This window comes from Peromyscus maniculatus, chromosome 18, assembly GCF_049852395.1.
Source record: "Peromyscus maniculatus bairdii isolate BWxNUB_F1_BW_parent chromosome 18, HU_Pman_BW_mat_3.1, whole genome shotgun sequence".
Lineage (NCBI taxonomy): Eukaryota > Metazoa > Chordata > Mammalia > Rodentia > Cricetidae > Peromyscus > Peromyscus maniculatus.
The window spans coordinates 20266760-20287995 of record NC_134869.1 but is presented as its reverse complement, the minus strand read 5'-3'; the positions used below and the strand labels follow the sequence as shown (position 1 = coordinate 20287995).

The 21236-nt window shown below is 46.2% G+C and overlaps 1 long non-coding RNA gene across 2 annotated transcripts in view; it reads left to right on the top strand.

Moving 5' to 3' along the window:
• The window catches only part of LOC121823754 (uncharacterized), a 50986-nt gene that overhangs the window by 13561 nt on the left and 16189 nt on the right, over positions 1–21236 (top strand). The gene's annotated exons all lie outside the window — the stretch shown is intronic.

Sequence of the window (21236 nt, the reverse complement as noted above, 5' to 3'; positions counted from 1 at the left end):
ACATGTCTGTGTGATCTGAAACCAGAGTGACAGGAACTTGTGAGCTTGCCATGTGGGTGCTGGGAATTGAACTCAGGACCTCTGGAAGAGCAGCCAGTGCTCTTAACCACTGGGCCATCTCTCCGGCCCTGGCCACTGCCTTCAGATGTAAGGGAAGCTGTTGGAATCATGGCGTGGCTGCTGTTCACTAGCTGTGACCTCCTGTTAGTTGCCTATTCCTCCAGAGTTTGTCTCCTGTCCCAGACAGTGACGGAATGACCCACCAGGTTGTGGGTACAGATGATCGCCTTCTTTTGTGACTCACCACACCCTTCCCTTCCAGAGTCTGAGTTCAAGCAGACCAGGAACTAGACTGGGTACTGAAACAGAGTACGTGGGCACAGTTAGGCTAGCAGATAAGACAGCACGGAAGGATGCCAGCGATCTCGTGCTCTGTGTAACCACCCTGTCCTGGCCCCCATCACCACCTCAGCCAGACCTGGGAATCTGACATAGAAGACTAGATCTGCAAAGACGAATTCAAGCCAAGCAGGCTCACCAAGGGCAGAGGCTTCCTCCACCCCCTGAGGAATTAAAAAAGAAAAGAAAAGAGAGCAGCTGGTGAAGGGATATGAAGGTTCTAGCATTAGGAGAGAAAGGAGCTGAGGCAGGCAGTGGACTCCCTCCAGGAGACAAGACTGTTGCATTCTGGAGGAGGTGGGCTATGTGTCCTTGGCCCCACCAAACCAACTTCAACAACCAGATAAGAGTACCCGGTGGGTGTGTCCATGAGGCAAACATCCCATAATGTTCCCATTTCCTAAATCATAAAGAAGAGAGAGACACCCTCCAGCCTGCCCCATGTCATGCAAATCCCAATGGCCAGCTCCCCCACATGGCATTCCAAGGATCTTTCCAGAGCAGAAGTCTAGTTCAAGCCGGTAAGGTAAAGTCCAGGCCAACACATAGGCCTTAAGTGATCCAGGTCCTGTATATGTCTCAAGTCACCTTCCCCTCCCCGCCTGTCTTAGTTACTTTTCCTGTTATGATAAAACACCCTGACAAAGGTAACAAATAAGGAGGAATTAATTTTGGCTCACAGGTCTAGAGTACAACCAGTCCATCATAGCAGTCAAGGTGGCAGGAGCTTGAAGCAGTTTGCCATAGTGTAATTATAATTGAAATTATAATTTTCCTTGGTTATGATAAAAGATAAATTAGATATGAAACTTTAGACTCACAAATATAAGATAGATGATAAAATATTTTCTTTTATTTTGCCAAATACAGATCGACTAGATATTGTGACTGTAATTCTTGCTTGATAACTGTTTGTTATATATATAATTTTACTATATTAAAGCTAAAACCTTCCTTTTTGATTACATAGAAAAAGGGAAGTGCTGGGGGATGTATTTGTGTACGCTGTGAATATATGTTGTTCCCATTGGTTAATAAATAAGCTGCTTTGGCCTATGGCAGGGCAGCTTAGAGACAGGTGGGAAATCCAAGGAGAGAGACAGGAAAGAGAAAGGCAGAGTCTGGAGAGATGCCAGCCTGCCATCGAAGGAACAACATGCCAGCAGACCGGTAAGCCACGGAACACATGGCAAAACATAGATTAATAGAAATGGATTAATTTAAGATATAAGAGCTAGCCAGCAAGAGGCCTGCAATAGACCATACAGTTTGTAAATAATATTAAGCCTCTGAGTGATTATTTTATAAGCGGCTGCGGGATTGTGGGGCCAGGCAGGACTGGAGAAACCTTCTGACTACATATCCAGTCAGGAAAAAGAAAGCAATCAATGTTCAGGGTCTGCTCACTTTCTTCTCTTCCTCCAGTTCAGAATTCCAGCCCAGGGAATGGTGCCACCCGCAGTGGGCAGGTCCTCCCACCTCAACTAACCTAGTCACAACAGTCCTCCCATAGGCATGCCCGGAGATCCATCTCCCAGATGACTCTAGCTGCATAATATTTCAAGTTGACAACTAAGATTAACCATCACACCGCTTTACCTGAGACCTCTTCTATGGTCCTCCCAAACCACCTGCAGTCCCCAGAGCATTGTGCTCCTGAGTCCTCCGTATGAAATAACCCCACCCCTGTGCATCCTGAGAATACCTATGCACCTCTCAGGAACTACTTAGAACACACCTCTGCCTTGGCACCCCCCCGCCACACACACACATACACACTTGTCTCCACTGCTGGCAAGCCCTTGGACAAATTGTGGTACCAAACCTTAGTTGTTTCATTAAGTGTGCACACACTGTCTGAATTCAAACCCAGTACCCGTGGGACCTGGGCAGCTAGTCTAGCTCCTAGGCTTGGTTTCCTTATTAGCAAAATAGGAGGGCCAACAGTAGCCATGGTAACCGGAAAGATTACCATTCTTCTATGGGAGAGCACCCATATTAAAAAAAACACCTGGCCTGTACTAAGTATCCATAAGTGATACTGAAGTGAATTTTGTTACCAACTTTATGATTTTGCCCTCTCCACTTGTGCTCTGCTCTTTGTGTTTTCCTTAAAAAAAAAAAAAAAAAAGCCGGGCGGTGGTGGCGGCGCACGCCTTTAATCCCAGCACTCGGGAGGCAGAGCCAGGCGGATCTCTGTGAGTTCGAGGCCAGCCTGGGCTACCAAGTGAGTTCCAGGAAAGGCGCAAAGCTACACAGAGAAACCCTGTCTCGAAAAACCAAAAAAAAAAAAAAAATTCATTTTTAATCCTCAAGACCTTTTTTTTCTGGTTCCCAAACTACTCCAATGGTTTTGTTTTGTTCTGTTTTTGTTTTTGTTTTGCTGTTTTTATATTTAAGTTTTTAAAATTCATTTCATATATATATGGTGTTTTGCCTGCATGTGTGTATGTGCACCATGTGAGTGCCTGGTGCTTGCGGAGTCCAGAAGAGGGCATCAGATCCCCTGGGACTGGAATTATAGATGGTTGGGAGCTGATGGGTTGGGAGCTGGATATTGAACCAGGGTCCTCTGGAAGAGCAACTGGTGCTCTTAACCACTGTGCCACCTCTCCAGACCTTGTTTTTTATTTTTATTTTTAAGTTAGCATACAAAGCAACAGGTTTCCCCATGGCCTTTTCATATATACATGTTAGCATCCTCAATTCTCACCTGTTTCCTTCCCCTCTCCTGCATTCCATGCTCATTATGTCCATACAATCCAGATTAAGTAAAACCTGGCTGTCTGTGGATCCTCCATCCAACATCTCCTCTCTCTACACATGCACACAACCCCCTTTTGGACAATGACTCAACCGTGTGTCCATCTGCCAGCGAAGACTATACACACTGAGTAAAGGCAGTCACCAAAGCCTGCCTCCTGTTTCAGTTAGCAAAGAGTTCAGAAATGATCTTGACAAATGGTAGCCTTCCATCGGGGTGCAGTCAATAAGCAGAGGTGGTTTGGGAGGTTCGTCCCATGTTTAAGCAGCTGGAACAACCTATGTAAAGGCCAGACAATATCAGATGAAAAGTCTCAAGAGCTGCGTATGGTGGTGCATGCCTGTGAGTCCCAAGTTAAGGAGGCCAAGTCAGGAGGATGGAGAAGGCTAGCCTGGGCTACCTCACAGTGATGTGTCAACCATAATTTAATGATAGAAAACTAGAACAGAAAATGTATAACTTGAGAGAGTCGCCTTCTCCCACTGATCCTTAGGATAGCCAAGGGGGCCTTCCTTCCTGTCTTGTTTCCTCCCTCCAACATATGATCATCTTTGCTTTTTTGGCAGCACGTTGGAAGGAGTTTCAGGGTAGAATGAACCAGAAACTGGGGAGAAACATTCGATTTTAGCAGCAGCAGAAGACGGCTGCTATTCACACAGCACTTGTCCCTCAGGCTTGAAGAGATTAGAAGCTAATAATTTATATTGAAATCCAAAGTCCTATTTCTGGTCTCCATCTTTTGATGGACAGGTCTGAAAATACAGACTGATTTGAAAACCTAGAGCTGTTTAAGGGAGGGCAGCAGTAATCCCTCCATTAGATGCCAAGAAAGGAGAGGGTGGGGGTCCCAAAGCCAGGGAGGGGCAGGGGTTCGGGAGGAAAGCCACGCCTCCTTTCAGTGGAAACTCACCACCCGCTTCTAATCTGCGTTCCCTTTCTGAGTCTCCCAGACCTCAAATTGGCAGAAAATATTTTTCCCCCCTGTGCGAGTTAAAATGCCCTGGAGCTGCAGTAGTGAGATTCTCTGGACAGTGGCATCGTTCTGATGTTATCGGCTGTCTTCCTGTTTTCATGAATAATGTATAAGGAGCAGATATGAGCTGTGGATTCTTCCATGGCTGACAATATCGCCACCAGGCAAGCCTGTGAACCCTCCACAAGTCATTTCATCCGTAGCTCTCCCAGGTCTCTGCACCCTCCCGACGACGACGACTTCTGGCTGGCTGTCATGTGCCGGGAACCTTGGGAAGACTGGCAGCCTCTCCCCACTGCTCTCTTGATAGCAGGAAACTGTGGAAAGAAAAGAGGCAACTCGCCGCCTTCCCCTCCTTCTGTGGTCCCACATCTGCGGAGCAGCCTTGGTGCTCCTGGTGGTACCAAGTCCGTTGACCGGATGCCTGATGATGATGCCTGTATGGGCCAGTTGGCCCAGCTCTCTCTAAATGGCCTAAATGCCTAGCCAGAAAATGCTTGTCACTGCAAAGGCTGGGGCTGGAGGGAGAGCCATGCCTCTGTGCGCTCCTCGTCCTTTCTCTGTTCACATCTACTGTGTCATTACAGAGGAAATCAAGATCTCCCAGCCCCACACTTTCACTCACCCGTCCCACGTATTTTTATTTTCTGTGACTTTTGTGTCCCATGGTGGAGCCATGCGGTCATCAATGATGACGGAAAGAAATCTAACTTGTTACGAGCGTAATAAAAGGAGTCAAAGACATCAAGGGGGTCAGGGGCGGGGATGCGAGCGCTGAGCTAAAGGAGCCGAAATACAGGGAACTGGGAGGCAGTGCACCCAGGCACTGGGAACAGCATGTGCAAAGCCTCTCAACGCAGGCAGCTAAGGCGGACTGTTAGGGGAACCAGAAGATGGGCTGCCCGAGCCTGAGCACCGTCTCTACACCAGGCTTCAGTGTCCAGCTTGATGCTCGCCCACTTCCTGATGCTTGCCCACTTCCTCCTCCTTGAATCTCTGCTGTCCCTTAAGGACTAAGAACTACTCAGTCTTAATCTTTCCTCGCCTCTCTTACTCCCCGCTACCCCCTGTCGTCATCTGTCCATCCTTCTGTCCGTCATTGTCCCCCACCCCACCCCACCTTCCTAATGCTGCCACCCTTTAATACAGTTCCTCAACCATAAACCGTAAAATTATTTCACGATGACATCATAAATGTAATTTTGCTACTTGTTACGAACCGTAATGTAGATAGCCGATATGTGACCCCCCAAAGGGGTCCTGACCCACAGGTTGAGAACCACTGCTTGGAGGGTTCCTTAACTGCTCCTTCATGTGGTCATTAAAGCCAACTTCTCAGCATAGAGCCATGGAGTCGGATACAGAGCCTGTCACCTGGAAGGGACACACCACAGAAGCCACGAGCATTTACATCCCCAGTTGAGGACCTAAAACCATCCTGAATGCCTGCAAGGTATGGTTAAATAAGCCATGATACACACACACACACACACACACACACACACACACACACACACACACACACACACACACACTAGTGTCATCCAGTCCGTCAAAGGAATGGTTCTCAGCCTAATGATCTTGGAAATTTCTCAGAATATAACATTAATCTTTAAAAGCAGGATACAAAATTCATCATAAGGCACATTCTTCGTTTCATGTGGAAAAAAAAAATATATGCAAAGAAAAAGAGAAGCAAAGTCATCAGCAGCCTGTCTCTGGAGGTGGCACTACTGGAGACTTCTGTGTTCTTTTCTATACATCTCCATCCCCTCCCAGATGTAACTAGTTTAATTAATTGGTGATTGAAATAATTTAATTTATTTGAACTAATATTCAAGCACTTAATACCTGTTCAGTATCATTTGCAAGTCAACGATATGCAGAATATAATATGGTCTCTGTCTTAAAGAAATGTTTTTAATTTGGTTGGTTGGTTTTGGTTTGAGGTTGTTGTTACTGTTTTGAGACAGGGTTTCATGTACTCCAGCCTGGCCTTGCACTTGTTACAAGGCCAAAGATGTCCTTGGATTCATGTCCTGAGTATCCTGATTGCTGATGTGTGCCACCATGTCCAGCTCAAGAAATGCTTTGGTAATTTTCTTCTTTTAAATTAAGTTGCATGAAAAAAAAAATAAGATGTATGGCTTAATAGATGGCCCAGTAGTTAAAAACACATATTCTCTTGTAAGTTCAGTTCCTATGACCATACCAGCTCAAAGGGTATCTGATGTCTCTTGGCCTCTGCAGGTACCTGCACTAACATGCATACAGCCCCCTCCCCAAAAGACACACACACACACACACACACACACACACACACACACACACACACACACTCCACACATTTTTAAGACCCAGTTATCATAACTCCTGGAAAATAATTCCCAAAATGCTCTCCCCTGCTGGCACCAGAAGGGCAAGTGCCACGTAGCAGCATCTTGGTCCCCACTAAGGACGCCAGGGGCAGAAAGACATGAATGTCCACTTGTCATTTGTGGCCAAGGCAAGCACAAGGACTCTCTCATCACTGCGGCAGGAAAGCTCTGCGCCGTTCACTTTACACATTCAATCTCCACCTCCCTGCCTGCTCCCTTCATTTCAGCCCTCCTGCAGGTACATTTCTGGGAGATTTTCTCCTAGGAATGAGCCCTCAAGTATTCAGAATAGAATCATATGCCTGAAGCCTGGCTCTGACTTGCTGCTTCCTAGCGGTACCCTATGCAGGGGCTTGTGATTACACCACAGATAAAGCCAGCTAGAGAACAGCGGGAGTCCAAGGACTCCTGTGAGCTAAGAGTGATTGTTTCCATGCAAATTGTTTTTCATAGGAAGGAGATAACAGGCAAATGAAATATAGGAGACTGGCAGAGATTTTTCTAAACCAGTGCTGGGGGCAGGGAGCTTTCTGGTAGCCCCTCAGCTTGTCTATTTTTAAAAAGATCTTTTAGGGGTGTGTGTGTGTGTGTGTGTGTGTGTGTGTGTGTGTGTGTGTGTGTGTGTGTGTGATATCAATGTCTGCAGAAGTTGGAAGGGGGTGTCGGATCCCCCGGAACTGGAGTTACAGAGAGTTGTGAGGCACCATGTGGGTGCTGGGATCCATACCCAGGTCCTCTGCAAGAGCAGTCTGTGTTCTTAGCTGTGGATCCACTTCTCCAGCTCTAACCCCAGCTTGTCTTTAACAGCGAAACCATGAAATCCACGTAATTCCTATCAAGCAGAACCGAACGTGTCCCTAGCCCGGCTCCTCCTCTCCAAGCTCAGCCTATAGTCAGCCTCTCATTCTGCTCCTCCAGCGCTTCATCGTAGCCTTGACCAAAGAGTCTCTTTCTGAATGGTAGTGCTTCCTGCCGGTGAAGCATTTTAACCAGAAGATGAGCTTAAGTGACAGACAGAATGAGCAATATTAACTCAAGTGAGTTACGATTGAGTTGTCTCCTCTCATATGGCTTAGGGGAGACTGTCAAGAACATCAAAACCATGTTTTTTTTATTATTGGCCACAGCAGCCCGAGCTGTGAAAAGGGAGTTAATGCAGAGCCGGTGAAGAGAAACGCATTAAGTAAGTCATGATATGCATACTATGTGAATGTGATAAAAATATCCGTGAAGTGGCGCAGACATATATGATGTTTGGAAAACACAAGAGGCAATTCTGCAACAAGTCCAACTCTGCTCCTGGGGAAGGGCCAGAGAAATTAGCTGGCTCATTTCAGGGACTCAGACGTGGATGTTTGCATTGAATTCTGGAGCATCAATCAGTCTTTGCACTTCTGAATCCTGCAATCTCCCCACATCTCAGATCTGAGTTCATAGACTCTATACTTGGCCTGTAGCAGGGAGAGGTATTTTGTTCTAACAACGAGGAAATTTTACACACACACACACACGCACACACACACACACACACACACACACACACACACACACACACACACACATACACAGTCCAGGATAAGAATAAAAACTGTCTCCCATGGCAACGTGAATGAAGGAAGGACAGACATACATGTACAGAAAAGCTGGGACTGGGTAGGCTGTGCCCACTCTGCCGGAATAGCACCAACAATAGCCAGTATAATAATAATAATAATAATAATAACAACAACAACAACAACAACAACCCAGAGCCTCAGTCCGTTTATTATGCAAGCACTGAGAGAGGGGTTGGCTAGACTTGGTAGGAGGTGTCTGTCGGCATGAGTCTCGGGCTATGAACATCCAGGAGGAGACAAGCAGCAGTTGCTAGCTTTTGCACACCCTGATCAGCCAGTCATTCATAAACACTGATGCTTGCACACACTGTCAACATTGGCACTAGGACCGAGGAAGGTTTTGCCATCCCTCTGGATCTTACCTGGGGGAAGGCTTTGCTCCTCCCATGGGTCTGGGGCAATGGGGTCCTTGACTTGGCTGTACCTACGTCAAATGATCCACATTCACTCCAGGCTTCCTCCCCTGACCCAGTCTCCCCTTGCTGGTTTCTGCAACTTCCCATGTCTGATAGAACAGCCCAGGGCCAACGATGTATTGCCTCAGAGCTGTTTGACCGACAGAAGCGTATTAGAACCCACCTAATATGTTATTAAGTATAGGCTGTGAAGTGAGATGGAAAAAAAAACACTTTCTCCTGTGTAGAACGTCATCATGTATAGATCACAGACACATATTTTGGGGACAAAGTGTCTGAGTTCGAATCCTGGTTTTCTCACCGACTGTGATTCTCTGCGTTTGAATCCCCTCTACTGTAGCAGAGATACTGGTGCCTGGTGTAGAGGACTGTCATATAAATTAAATGAGTGTCTGTACACAAACCACTTACAACAGAGCCTGGCACACAGGGAAGGTTGTAAAAATGTGACTTATTGTATGAGCAACAATCTCCCCTCTGTGAACTAATACTGAAGTGGAGAACTCTGCCCTAAACATCACTAACTCAGCCATCTTCCTTTTGCCCAACAACCACTAAATACTGACAAATAAGTGCCAGGCACTGCGGTAAGCCCCAGAAATAAGAATTAAAACTAAGAAAACATCCTTTCTCCTCAAGAAGTTCCCTACCAAGTGGGGTGGGAGGGGCGGGTATTGCTCAGCCAGGGCCTTGGGTTTCATCCTTCGCTGTTCCAAAAAAGAAAGCTTTCTATTCCCGGTTGATTTGGAATTTGAGGTAGAATTAAGCGAACACCATACAACAATTATTGAAATTAAATGAAGCAAAGCTTGTATAACGATGTCTTAAAGAAATAAAAGCCTTGTGGAGAACAAATAATTTGAATTCTTTCAGATCCAGTGTACAAACACCAGCTTCCAAACAGTCAGGGACAGTTGAGGTTTGGAAAGATGCCCCCACTGAGGAGCAGCGTCCTGCCTCAAGTCCAGAATAATAGAATCCTGGTAGAAAGTTCCAGAAGAAAATGACCAAGGACATGTGAGTTACGCTTCCATACCCATCATGTTGGAGGGAACGCAGGCTGTGGATGGAATCTGGAAAAATCCATCCAGGCTCAGGATGACTGGGATCTGGATGCTTTTTGTGAACATTTAAAGTCTGTAGCTGAAGTTTTCTCCAGTCCTGCCTGGCCCATGGTCAGGACAAATCTCTCTCGCCCACCAGTCCTGTAGTTGCTCAGACCCAACTGAGTAAACACAGAGACTTCTATTGCTTACAAACTGGATGGCCATGGCAGGCTTCTTGTTATCTAGTTCTTCTATCTTAAGTTAACCCATTTCTATAAATCTATACCTTGCCACATGGCTCATGGCTTACCAGTATCTTACATGTTGGTGCTCATGGCAGCGTCTGGCAGCGTCTCCTGACTCAGCCTTCCTGTTCCCAGAATTCTCTTCTCTGCTTGTCCAGCCTATACTTCCTGTCTGGCTACTGGCCAATCTGCACTTTATTTATACAGAGCGATATCCACAGCGTAAGTCACTTGAGGTCACTCTCCATAAGCTGTCCCATTTCACGTTACACCCCTGTGACTTCCATTGGAGTCTGTCAGCAAAACCACGGTACACCTGCTAAGTGGTCACTGTCCAAAGTGTGCGTCTGAGGGAGGTCAGTCATCCAGCATTCATCACAGAGGACTGACTCCTGGGATAGCTATGCTTCCTTCTACTAGAGACATGTCAATCAACAACCCATGATTCTTTTTTATTTGCAAATGAGTATCAACATTTGTCTTTATTGCTGAAATTAACGACTTGTCAATTAGCATGCTGCACGCTAGAAAATGACTCATTAAAGATAAGTCAAGATGCGTGGGTTGGCTCAAATCGCTGAGAGAGAGTGCCTCCTGGCCCAACACACACTCCTGGAACAAACAAGGAATAAGAATCAAGCTAAGCCTTCTTCCCAGTGCCTTTGAGATGGTGCCTGAGGCTCGATTCCTCATCCATTTTCTGGCTATTGGCTTGGGAAATTTGTTCTTGCATGGTGCCCGTCAAAGTCTGCCTCACAGAGTTTTCCTCCAGTGATCTTTCATGTTGTGTATTAAAAGCACAGAAAAGGGCCAGAGAAATGGAGCTCCACCCAGCGTACAGCCCTGTCGTGTGCTTGCGTGGCTCATTAATTGCTACCTACAACTAACTACAAGTGAAGAAGAGGGCAGGTTGCCTGTTGCCTTCAATTCCATTAGGACCTGCTGTCTGCGAGTGTCCTAGACATTGTCTACTGGCTGCGGTTACCCTACAAAAGAAGTGTAGTATGTGACTGACAGTTTTAGCCAGCTCTGGTGTGGGTGTGAGTGTAGATGAATTTCTAAACAGTCTTTTAAATAAGAAACACAGAGCCAAATACAGGGGAGATAGCCGAAGAGATCAGAGAAATAGCAAAGAGCCACCAACTAACCTTAACTTAACCACCTGCCATCATTTCCCAAGAGAGAGATTCTTCCTGTCTAACCTGTGCTTTTATTGCCTTCCTGTTCCGCCTTCTCATTGGCTCTAAGCCCAGCCACATCACTTCCTCGTCACTGCCTGTCTATACAGACCTCCAGGTCTCTATGGTTGGTACTGGGATTAAAGGCGTGTGTCACCACACTTGGCTATGTCCTTAACCACACAAGACTCTGCCTCCCATATGATTGGATTAAGGGCATGTGCTACCACCACCGCCGGACTTCTGTTTATGGCTGGCTATGACCTCTGATCTCCAGGCAAACTTTATTTATTAACATACAAATAAAATATCACCACATTTCAGCACAAATAAAATATCACCGTGTGTGTGTGTGTGTGTGTGTGTGTGTGTGTGTGTGTGTGGTGTTCATGTACTTGTGCGCAGCACATCCATGGATTTCAAAACATAGCCTTGGATATCATTTCTCAGGTATCTTCCATATCTCATTTGAGACAGCCTCTCATTGGCCAGGAACCTGACCACATATTCCAGGTTAGCGGCCATGGACTTCCAGGGACCTACCTGTGCCTGCCTCCCATCTTGCTGTTCCTAGGATCACAGGCGTGCCCCAAAGAGACCACTTCTTTTTGTAAGTTATGGCAAATCCAAGCTCAGACCATGATGTTCTGAACGCAAGTGCTTTACGGACTCAGAGATGGCCCCGGCACCAGCTCTGACTTTCCAGTACATCTTCTTTACGTTGTCATCATGAAATTTGTTACAATAGAAAAAAGAATACCTTGTACAGGGGAAGGAAATGGATGTGCTCAGCCCTTCGCCCCAGCAGGGAGGGACAGGAGGTTAGAATGCCGGCAATAAGGCCCTTAATGGCACACAAGGAACTCCGATTTTGGAACAAATTTGGAAAAGCCTTCAGTCGTGGTTAGAAACTGAGAACAATGCAAGAGAGGAAATATAATCACCCCAGTGGATTGACCATCCGCTTACAAGGGGCAGCAACAGTACATTTTAGATGGACCAAGTATTATTTTACTCTTTGGTGTTACAGGAGCCAGAATGAGATAAAGGACTGTGGTCATCTGCTTGGGAGAGCTCTGATGGCCTGCTCTGGGTCTTGGATTCTAACTGCATCACAACTTCAACCTTAGGAATCTTATAAATCATCTCCTTCTCTTCCTGAATGACAGGTCTCTTCTCTCCGTGGTGGAAGCTGGCTGGGAACTCACGATGCTCCTGTTCCCATCTCCGAAGTACTGACATTGCAGACATGCACCACCATGCCTGGCTACAAATCTCCCTTTAACCCAGTGGTTCTCAATCTTCCTATTGCTGCAACCCTTTAATACATACAGTTCCTCGTGTCATGGTGACCCTCAGCCATAAAGATTATTTTCGTTGCTATTTTATAACTGTAATTTTGCTACTGTTACAAATCGTAATGTAAGTAGTTTTAGAGATGGAGGTTTGTCAAAGGGATCATGACCCACAGATTGAGAACTGCTGCTCTAACAGATCCTTTATCCATTGCCCAGCTCCATAGGGTGCTTTTTTTTATACATTTAATTTTATTATTTTTAGTTTGGTATATGCATTGTGTTAATGTGAGGGTATATGCATACGAGAGCAGGTTTTGCAGAGGCCAGAAGAGGGCGCTGGCCCCCCCAGAACTGAAGTCACAGGTGATGGTGAATTGGGTGCTGTTACTCTGAATTACGGGCACATGTATGTATACACATGCCAAGAACAGGGATGAAGACACAATGACACACACCTGCAATCCCAGCACCCAGGAGGCAAAGCCAGGAGGATCCAGAGTGAAAGGCTAGCCTGGACTGCATAAAGAGAGACCGTTTCTGAAAACAAAAGTCGTAGTATCACTTATGGTTGCATAAAAGACCACATTGTCTTTATTCATCTGTCGAGGGACATCTAGGCTGGTTCCATTTTCTGAACAGAACAGCAAACACAGACCCACAAGTATCTCTGTGCTGGGTTGCCTTAGAGTCCTTTGGGAATAGTCTCGAAAAGCAGTACGTACCTGTAATACATATCACACAATATGTGATGCGTACCCACAATGGAAGTTTATATGACTGTAAAGAAAAGAAAAAGAAAATCATGACATTTGCAGAAGTGAATGGAGCTGAAGATTGTTATGGTAAGCAAAATAATCCAGGCTCAGAAAAACAAATATTAAGTGTTTTCTCTTTATATGTGGAACTTAGATTTAAAATTATGTGCATGAGTGTATGTTTGTGTGTTTGTATGAGTGTGTGTGAGGTGTGTGTGTGTGTGTGTGTGTGTGTGTGTGTGTGTGTGTGGTAATGAAACTAGAAGGGAGCTCAAGAGAGGGAGGGAAGAGATCTTAAGGGGGGAAGGAAGAGTAATGGGATGGGTATAAGAAAGCAGAAGGGGCCGGGCGGTGGTGGCGCATGCCTTTAACCCAGCATTGGGGAGGCAGAGGCAGGTGGATCTCTGTGAGTTCGAGGCCAGCCTGGGCTACAGAGTGAGATCCAGGACAGGCACCAAAACTACACAGAGAAACCCTGTCTCGCAAAAACCAATAAATAAATAAGTAAGTAAATAAATAAGTAAACAAACAAATAAATAAATAAACAAATAAATAGAAATTATGAAACCAAGCAAACAATAAAGCCCCACATATATTCCAGATTGCAGCCTCTGAGGAGCTGGGCTGGGCCCGGCCATGCGCAGCTTGCAAAGCTCCCCCAGATCTCTTTAGTGCTGAGAGTGAAGAGTGGGGAACGCTGGGCCAGAGCCCCACACACTTTCTGGTTTCTGACTTTTCCCACGCACTGGCCTTCCAATAAAAGCAAGAGAGCTGAGGCCTGCCCTACTTCTGTGAGCTGAGGTGTGAGAGCTTGTGTGAAAGGGTTTTTGAAAAATAACCCATATGAGTTTCAGAGGAGGAACCGGTAGCCCGCAGTCAGGCCCCACCTGCGAAGGGGCCTCGGGTGACATTTCCACACGGGTGCACATGGTCTGCTCGCTGCGATTCCTCCATGCTAAAAATGGGTAGCAAGTGGGTGGAGCTCAAAATTGCTTCAAGTGCAGAGGTGTGGGCAGCTTCCATGTAGCTAGGTAATTCTGGACCAATGGCAGCTTGTCTGCCTGCCACTACATTTATTCCCAAAGAATGGGTGGGACACCCCCTCCCCCAGGAATATGTCCATTTCGGCTTCAGTTTTATCTCAAGGGTCTGAGATTTGCCTACTACAGAACCCTCACTGTATACAAATATCAAATATACATAAATTCTCCGAGACGCTGATAATGTTTTCTTTAAAACATAGAAGTTTATATCTGACAAACGGATCTGTTTGTTTCTGTTAATTATATTTTGTTCCCTCTGTACATCACAAATTGGCTATAGCAGAAAAAATGTATTAGGGATTATGATTTTACAAATATATACTTGTTATGATTTATACTATATATTATAAATATACAATTATATGCTTTGAATATGAACATATATATGCATAAAGATATAAGAGTAAAGAAGCTAATCTTTTTTGCAGCTCTGATTAAACTATTCTGAGCTTCTTAAAAACTCAAATTTTGGGCCGGGCAGTGGTGGCACATGCCTTTAATCCCAGCACTCGGGAGGCAGAGGCAGGCGGATCTCTGTGAATTCGAGGCCAGCCTGGTCTATGGAGCGAGATCCAGGACAGGAACTAAAACTACACAGAGAAACCCTGTCTTGAACCCCCCGCCCCCCAAAAAACCCCTCAAATTTCTTCCCTGAAGACAAGCATTTTCCAACCGTAACTCTTACCAGCTCTACAGCCTGAAGTAGATGTGGGAATCTGATCCCAGACCTAGAGAGCTAGAGTTGATTGGGCGAGTCTGAAGGTTCTGCATTTAGAGCAAGCATTTCAGGCACCATTGAGAACACTGTCCTAGAGGTGGACACGCGTGGGCAGCCGTGCAGAAATATCGCAGTGCAACTGAGCATAGCAACCATGCAAACACATCAGCCCTTCCCTAAGCTTGGCCGGCATGCTTTGCAAGCCAAGACACGGCCTGAAAGGGACTCCAAAGATCCTTTCTGCGTCTTCCTGGCAGGTTACAGGTATGGACGCCACTGGAGGACGTTACGGTGTCGGATGTCTGACAGGGCCGCTCAGTAGAGTGGTGTGAGTTGTCCGCTACACCGGGACCTCATAGCTGAAGAGCCGTCATTTAATGTAAATACCGTGTTCATTGTGAAAGTCCTCTCCAGATGGCTGTGATGTGTCATATTCTGAATCAGTCCGTGATGATGATTTCCCAACAGATGTGAGCACAGTATCATGAGGACAGGGAGGGGCACTTTGGGCTGGGTGTAGCTGAGTGCTGGTTCTGGTCCACTGATCCCTTCCTTAGTCTGTGGGAACATCTTCTGCTAAAAAAGGGGCTTCATGGCTTCAGCAAAGTGTTTGCAAGGCAGATTATTTACTATTCCAAAAAGGGGTAAGATATGGGAGCTTGCTTTGAGAGTTTTAAGCATAGCATAAAAGTTTATGTAAAAGAATTCTAGAAAGTAATCCACCTGTCATGATTGGTTTTTTGTCAACTTGATGGCATAAGCCAGATGTCTGAGAAAAGGGAACTTGAGGTCTCCATAAGTTTGGCCTGTGGGGCATTTTCTTGATGTGGGAGGGCTAAGTTCACTGTGGATGGTGCCACCTCTGGACAGGAGGCCCTGGGTTCTACAAGAAAGCCAGCTGAGCAGGCCAGTCAGCAGTGCCCCTCCAAGGCCTCTGCTTCAGCTCCTGCCTCCAGGTTCCTGCCTTGAGTTCCTGCCCTGACTTCCCTCAGTGATGGAGTGTGACCTGAGACTTACCAGCTGACGCCAACCCTTTCCTCCCCAGCCAGCTTTTGGTCGTGGTGTTTGATCACAGCAACAGAGACCCCGACTAAGACACCCGCTGAGCACCAGCCTTGCATTCCTTCACCCCATTCCTTCAGCCATTGACGCACAGTGCCAATGGTCAGCAGCTCAGTTTGCAGAGAGCCTGACTGGTCATGGGCTTGCTCCTGAGGTGCATGAACTGGATTTTCCTTCCAGAACCCAGACTTGACTTCCTCCCTGTCTCCTGCCCTCTGCTCTGCCTAGGATGTTCTCTCTCATCCCAGGATACCTAATCTCCAGTATGTCCTTTCTACCACATATGATCTTGAATTTGACGCATACAAGACATCCTCTCACTCTGGCTGTCTAAACCCTGTTTGGGGATCTTGGAGTGCCGTTGATCGCCCCAAATGTTGAGAGTAAGGCATGCATTCCTTAACTTCTCAAAAAGACACACGTAAAGGAGCATTTCTTGGGGAAAGAGTAGTGGGCTCTGACATTCTCTCCTTCCTTCCCTTTGCTCCCCAGCTTCATTGACACCCCGGCAGCTGTCAGGGTGACTTCTCCCCTCCCCCATCTAAACCTGGTGAGCATGAGAAAGTATAGGGGTGGGTGGCAGTGGGTGGGGCTGCTCCAGGGTCCTCTGGAGGTCAGCCAGACAAACCTTACGACACGTGAAGGGGCCATGGGAGCAGCCAGCAAGAACATGGTCTGTGGGGAGCGGAGCCACTTTGCCCAGTACCGACGGTTTCCAAAAGGCACGTGTTGTAGACCAAGAAGATGCCATGTTTCCTGGAGGTGACTCTCTCTGTAACAGGAGCCCGACACGCCTCCATCTGTATACAAGTGTGGATTCCTTCATTACGCCTGCATTGTGAAGCAAGCCCTTTGCTAGGACTCGTGGCTGACTGGTGAACATACCAACTTCTTCCTTCCTGGGGTGAGCAGACAGCCGTGGAGGCACCCAGCAGCTAGGCTGGCAAACAGTTCTTCGAGCAATTCCACCCACTCTGGAACCCTCGATGGGGAGATAGTGCCATACGGGGAGGTGCCTGAGAAGGGAAGCCGATTCTGAGTGGGGAAAGGCAGGTCTACACAGGATGCTTCAGCGGGACGCAGCAGGAGAGGGAAGACTAAACTAAAAACCAGGATGGAAGTCCCTACCTGTCTGCTTTTCCCCAGCTCCCATGGCTACTCTTCATATCGGCTCCTTTGTTGGCTCTGCTCGTAATGTGTGAGAAGCACTGGGCATCATGCCTGACGTGGGTAATAACTCCCACTTCCCGTGTGCGTGGCTATGTGTGTGTCATCTGTGACAACTCACTGAATCTTCTCAGCTTCCCCAGGTAAGGGCAATGTTCAGGTCCCCATGGTACAGATGAAGAAACTATGTGTGTCACCAGGCAATCTGAGCTGATGGTCAGAACCGGTGACTTACTTGGCGACAGCATGCTCAGCCTTCTGATGGGCCGGGTTTTGTTCGTTTCTGACCTCCTCACCATCCATTTACATCCTCCCTGCTGGACTGAATTTCCTCTTGTGAGTAGCGAAGCATCTGGGCTTGCTTTGCACTCTGCTGCTCATGTCACTGGTGAAGCAGCATTTAACTGCTGATTAGCCCATGCAGAAAAAAAAAATCACCTGCTGGATCTTCCCCAGCCAGAAAAACCTCTTTGAATCCCATCCCACTCAGCAAATGTTTGTTGCGAACCTACTAAGTTCTTGGTGTGACTCTAGAGACCATGCCAAGACACAAGCTCTGCAATTCAAAGCTGAGTGGGAAAACAAAATAAAAATGTAGCTAAAGTTTTTCTGGTTCTGTTCAGCTCCTGTGGCCCTGTGGCTGGACCCAAGTAAACACACAGAGACTTTTATTACTTATAAACTGTATGGCCGTGGCAGGCTTCTTGCTACCTGTTCTTATATCTTAAATTAACCCATTTCTATTAACCTATAAGTTGCCATGTGGCTTGTGGCTTACCAGTATGTAGCTTGATTTTTTCGCCTTGCCCACTGTCAGGACAAATCTCTGTCACCCGCCAGTCCCACAGCCGCTCAGACCCAACCAAGTAAACACAGACATTTATATTGCTTACAAACTGTATGGCCGTGGCAGGCTTCCTGCTAACTGTCCTTATCTTGCTAACTGTGCTTTTATCTTAAATTGATCCATTTCCATACATCTATACCTTGCCATGTGGCTGGTGGCTTACTGGCGTCTTCACATGCTGCTGGTCATGGCGGCGGCTGCTACAGTGTCTCTGGTCATGGCGGCGGCTGCAGCGTCTCCTTCTGCCTTTCTGTCCTTTTATTTCTCCTCTCTGTTAGTCCCGCCTATCTTTCCTGCCTAGCCACGGCCGATCAGGTTTTATTTATTAACCAATCAGAGCAACTTGACATACAGACCATCCCCCAGCACAGCCAAGTGCAGACCATCTCAGACACCTGCACTCAGGCCCATGGTCCTAATCATCCTCTATACGGACCTGCTGGGTAACGCCACAAAGAACCCAAGAAGGGCTCCCACAGGACATACAGAACATCCCACAGCACCTCCCCTTTTCTTTTTTTTTTAAAAAGGAAGGTTTTAACTTTTACACATCTCCAAAGCCAGCTTGGTATATTTGGGAATTTGGGCGTAGCTTCTCTTAACTACTTCCTGCTGGAGGGGGGCGCTGTATCTTATGGGGATGCAAAGAAAATTTTAGGATCATGGAGTAGTCCGTGAGACCGTATCGTCTGAGCCAGTTGCCTTGAAACGATTCTGGATGTTGGATCATCTGGGCCATGGTGTCATCGGAGACCTTTCAGGTGGTCTTGGCTGGTCAAACCTGATGTATCTTAATCTGGAACAAATCCATAGCCTCTGGCTTTCTGTAGAGACAAAAGCAGAGTCTCCTTTCCAAAGTAACACATCCTTATATCCAAATTTTAAAGTCAAGATATCTTTAATATATACATATTGGTTTAACTCAACATCTTTTACGATCAAATGTTTTTCTGCAGTTAAAAATCCCAAAGACAACACAATCCAGATTCTCTGTGTAATATTCATCTTTACGTGGCTTATTTCTTATATTACTTTTACTTTCTCTTTAAAGACTATTTTTTTAAACTTTCTATTTCTTTATATAACTGTCTATGTTCCTTTTCCTCTCTCTTCCAAGCCTATGTACATTTTTACACACATTGTAAAGCATTTAAAGTCTTGTTCCATCTGAATCTGTCTTATTGCGAACTTATTGCTTTAAACTGTAGCCTTCTAAGCCCGAAACAGCTCTGTGGCTGCTGGCTCCGCCCCCTTCAGCTTCCCAACTTGGCGGTGGTACGTTTTCCACCAGCTCTGGGAGCCATCAAGTCTCAGAAATAGTGGGTCTACACTTTTATCCAAGCAGCGTGTAGCCCAGAAACCTCTTTTTTTGTTTTGTAACTAGCAAAGGCTAAATCCACCACGCAGCTTAATGTGCCACTTGCAGAGGCCTCATTCCCGCCATACTGCAGGTCAAGCACACATGCCAGGAACCCGCCAGTAACTCAAACCGGTGGCTGCCGCTCATTTGAGAGAGAGAATTAGGAACTGTGGGGCGTTTACCGACGTCACCGTTCCTGGAGAACTTACCGACGTCACCGCTCCGTGTGTTGAGTTCTGAATCCTCTTTACCACCACTCGAGGATTCTTCTCAGATCACACTTTATTGGAGCGCCTCTTGGTTAAGGGACTTTGTCTTTAGTATTTTTTTTTTTTTCATAACACCGGCCTTTATCCCTGTTCATTTGTCCTTTTTCTTTAGTCCCTCTTTTTTTTTTCTTCCCTTTTTTTCTTTAGCCCTTTTTTTCTTTAGCCCCACGTTCGGGCGCCACCAGTACTTTTATATCTCGCTTCCTCTGTATCTGACTGGCGACTCCCGACTCAGCTTTCCTGTTCCCAGAATTCTCTTCTCTGCTTGTCCCTTCCTGCCTGGCTACTGGCCAATCAGCATTTTATTTATCAATGAATCAGAGCAACATATTCACAGCATACAGAACATATCCACAGCACAAAAACCTATGTATGTAGGCAGCTGGGATAGGATAGGATGTGTTCCACTATCACTGGAATCCAAATATATACTGGGCAAAATGCGATCAACAGTCAAGCAAACCAGTGCTTCCTGGAAAATAGAATTGTCCATCCAACAGAAATGACTCAGAAGGTATGTTCTTAGATTTAGTTCACAATTCATAAAGTTAGCACACAAAGTCATAGGTTTCCTTATAGCATTTTCATATGTATGTGCCATTATTGTTTTTTCTTACCCTCTTCTCCCGGATCGATCCCCTTTGCTCCTTCCATGCTGGTCTCATTTGCTTTCTAAATAAAGCGTGTAGCTAACCAACGACAGAATCTGTTGCTCTCATACATCTGAGTTGTCTGAGATTCCTCCCCCCATGTTACTTGATTTCTTCTTAATTAACTATTGTTTTAGTGTAGGCTTTTTCTATTGTCAAATAAGTTTTTAATCTTTTTAAAAAATTTTAAGTGAACATGTGGATGTGTGGATGTGCATGTGAGTGCAGTACCAGCAGAGGCCAGAAGAGGGCACTAGAGCCCCCTGGAGCTGGAGTTACAGGCAGTTATATGGTGTGGTAACTGAACTTGGGTCCTCTGAAAGAGTAGTACCAGCTCTTCATCAAGCCATCTCGCCTGCCCCTGGGTTTTTAATCTTTAAAAATTACAGATATGAAACCTAATCTTTGAAGACACCCCTAATAATTGGAATAGTAACTTTTGAGAGGGATTCTATCCCTGATATGCTTATTTCTCAGTTGAGAAGGAACTGAATTCTTGTCACAATAAAACAGGGATCTGCTTTTCCCAACAAGCTGGAGTTCTTGTCCCTCCCTCCTCCTTTCCATTCAGAGTAGTCCTAAAATCAACAGGCAAGAGGACCTGCCCGCCACTCCCCTAAGCAACTGGCCTCGTCAGTTATGATTACAGCTCTATATTTGCTTTTTTAAAAAAATGAAAAATCACAAGCGTTCCTTATTTGAATTTTAATGAAACAGCATTTTCCTCCTTGTCAGAGAGTGATTTCATGAAGTAGGCAGGCAGCCTCGCCAGGCAGTTTGATTTTCCCCTTCTTAAATCATTTCTTTTCCCTGTAGCCATGTCTGAGGAGGCGGGAACACCACAAGAGATTGTGAAGGATCTAGCAGCTAGGAAACAAGCATGTGGCAAACAAAAAGATGCATGCAGTGTAGTCCGAGGCAAGCCCCTGGGGTGGACCTTCTCCTGGCAGCCCCCGGGGTGGACCTCCTCTGGGTCCACAGGGCTTTTCTTTTATCTTCCTGTAGTTGAATCTGTCTTCTTCTAGCCCTCAAGCACATTGGATGAGTGCTCT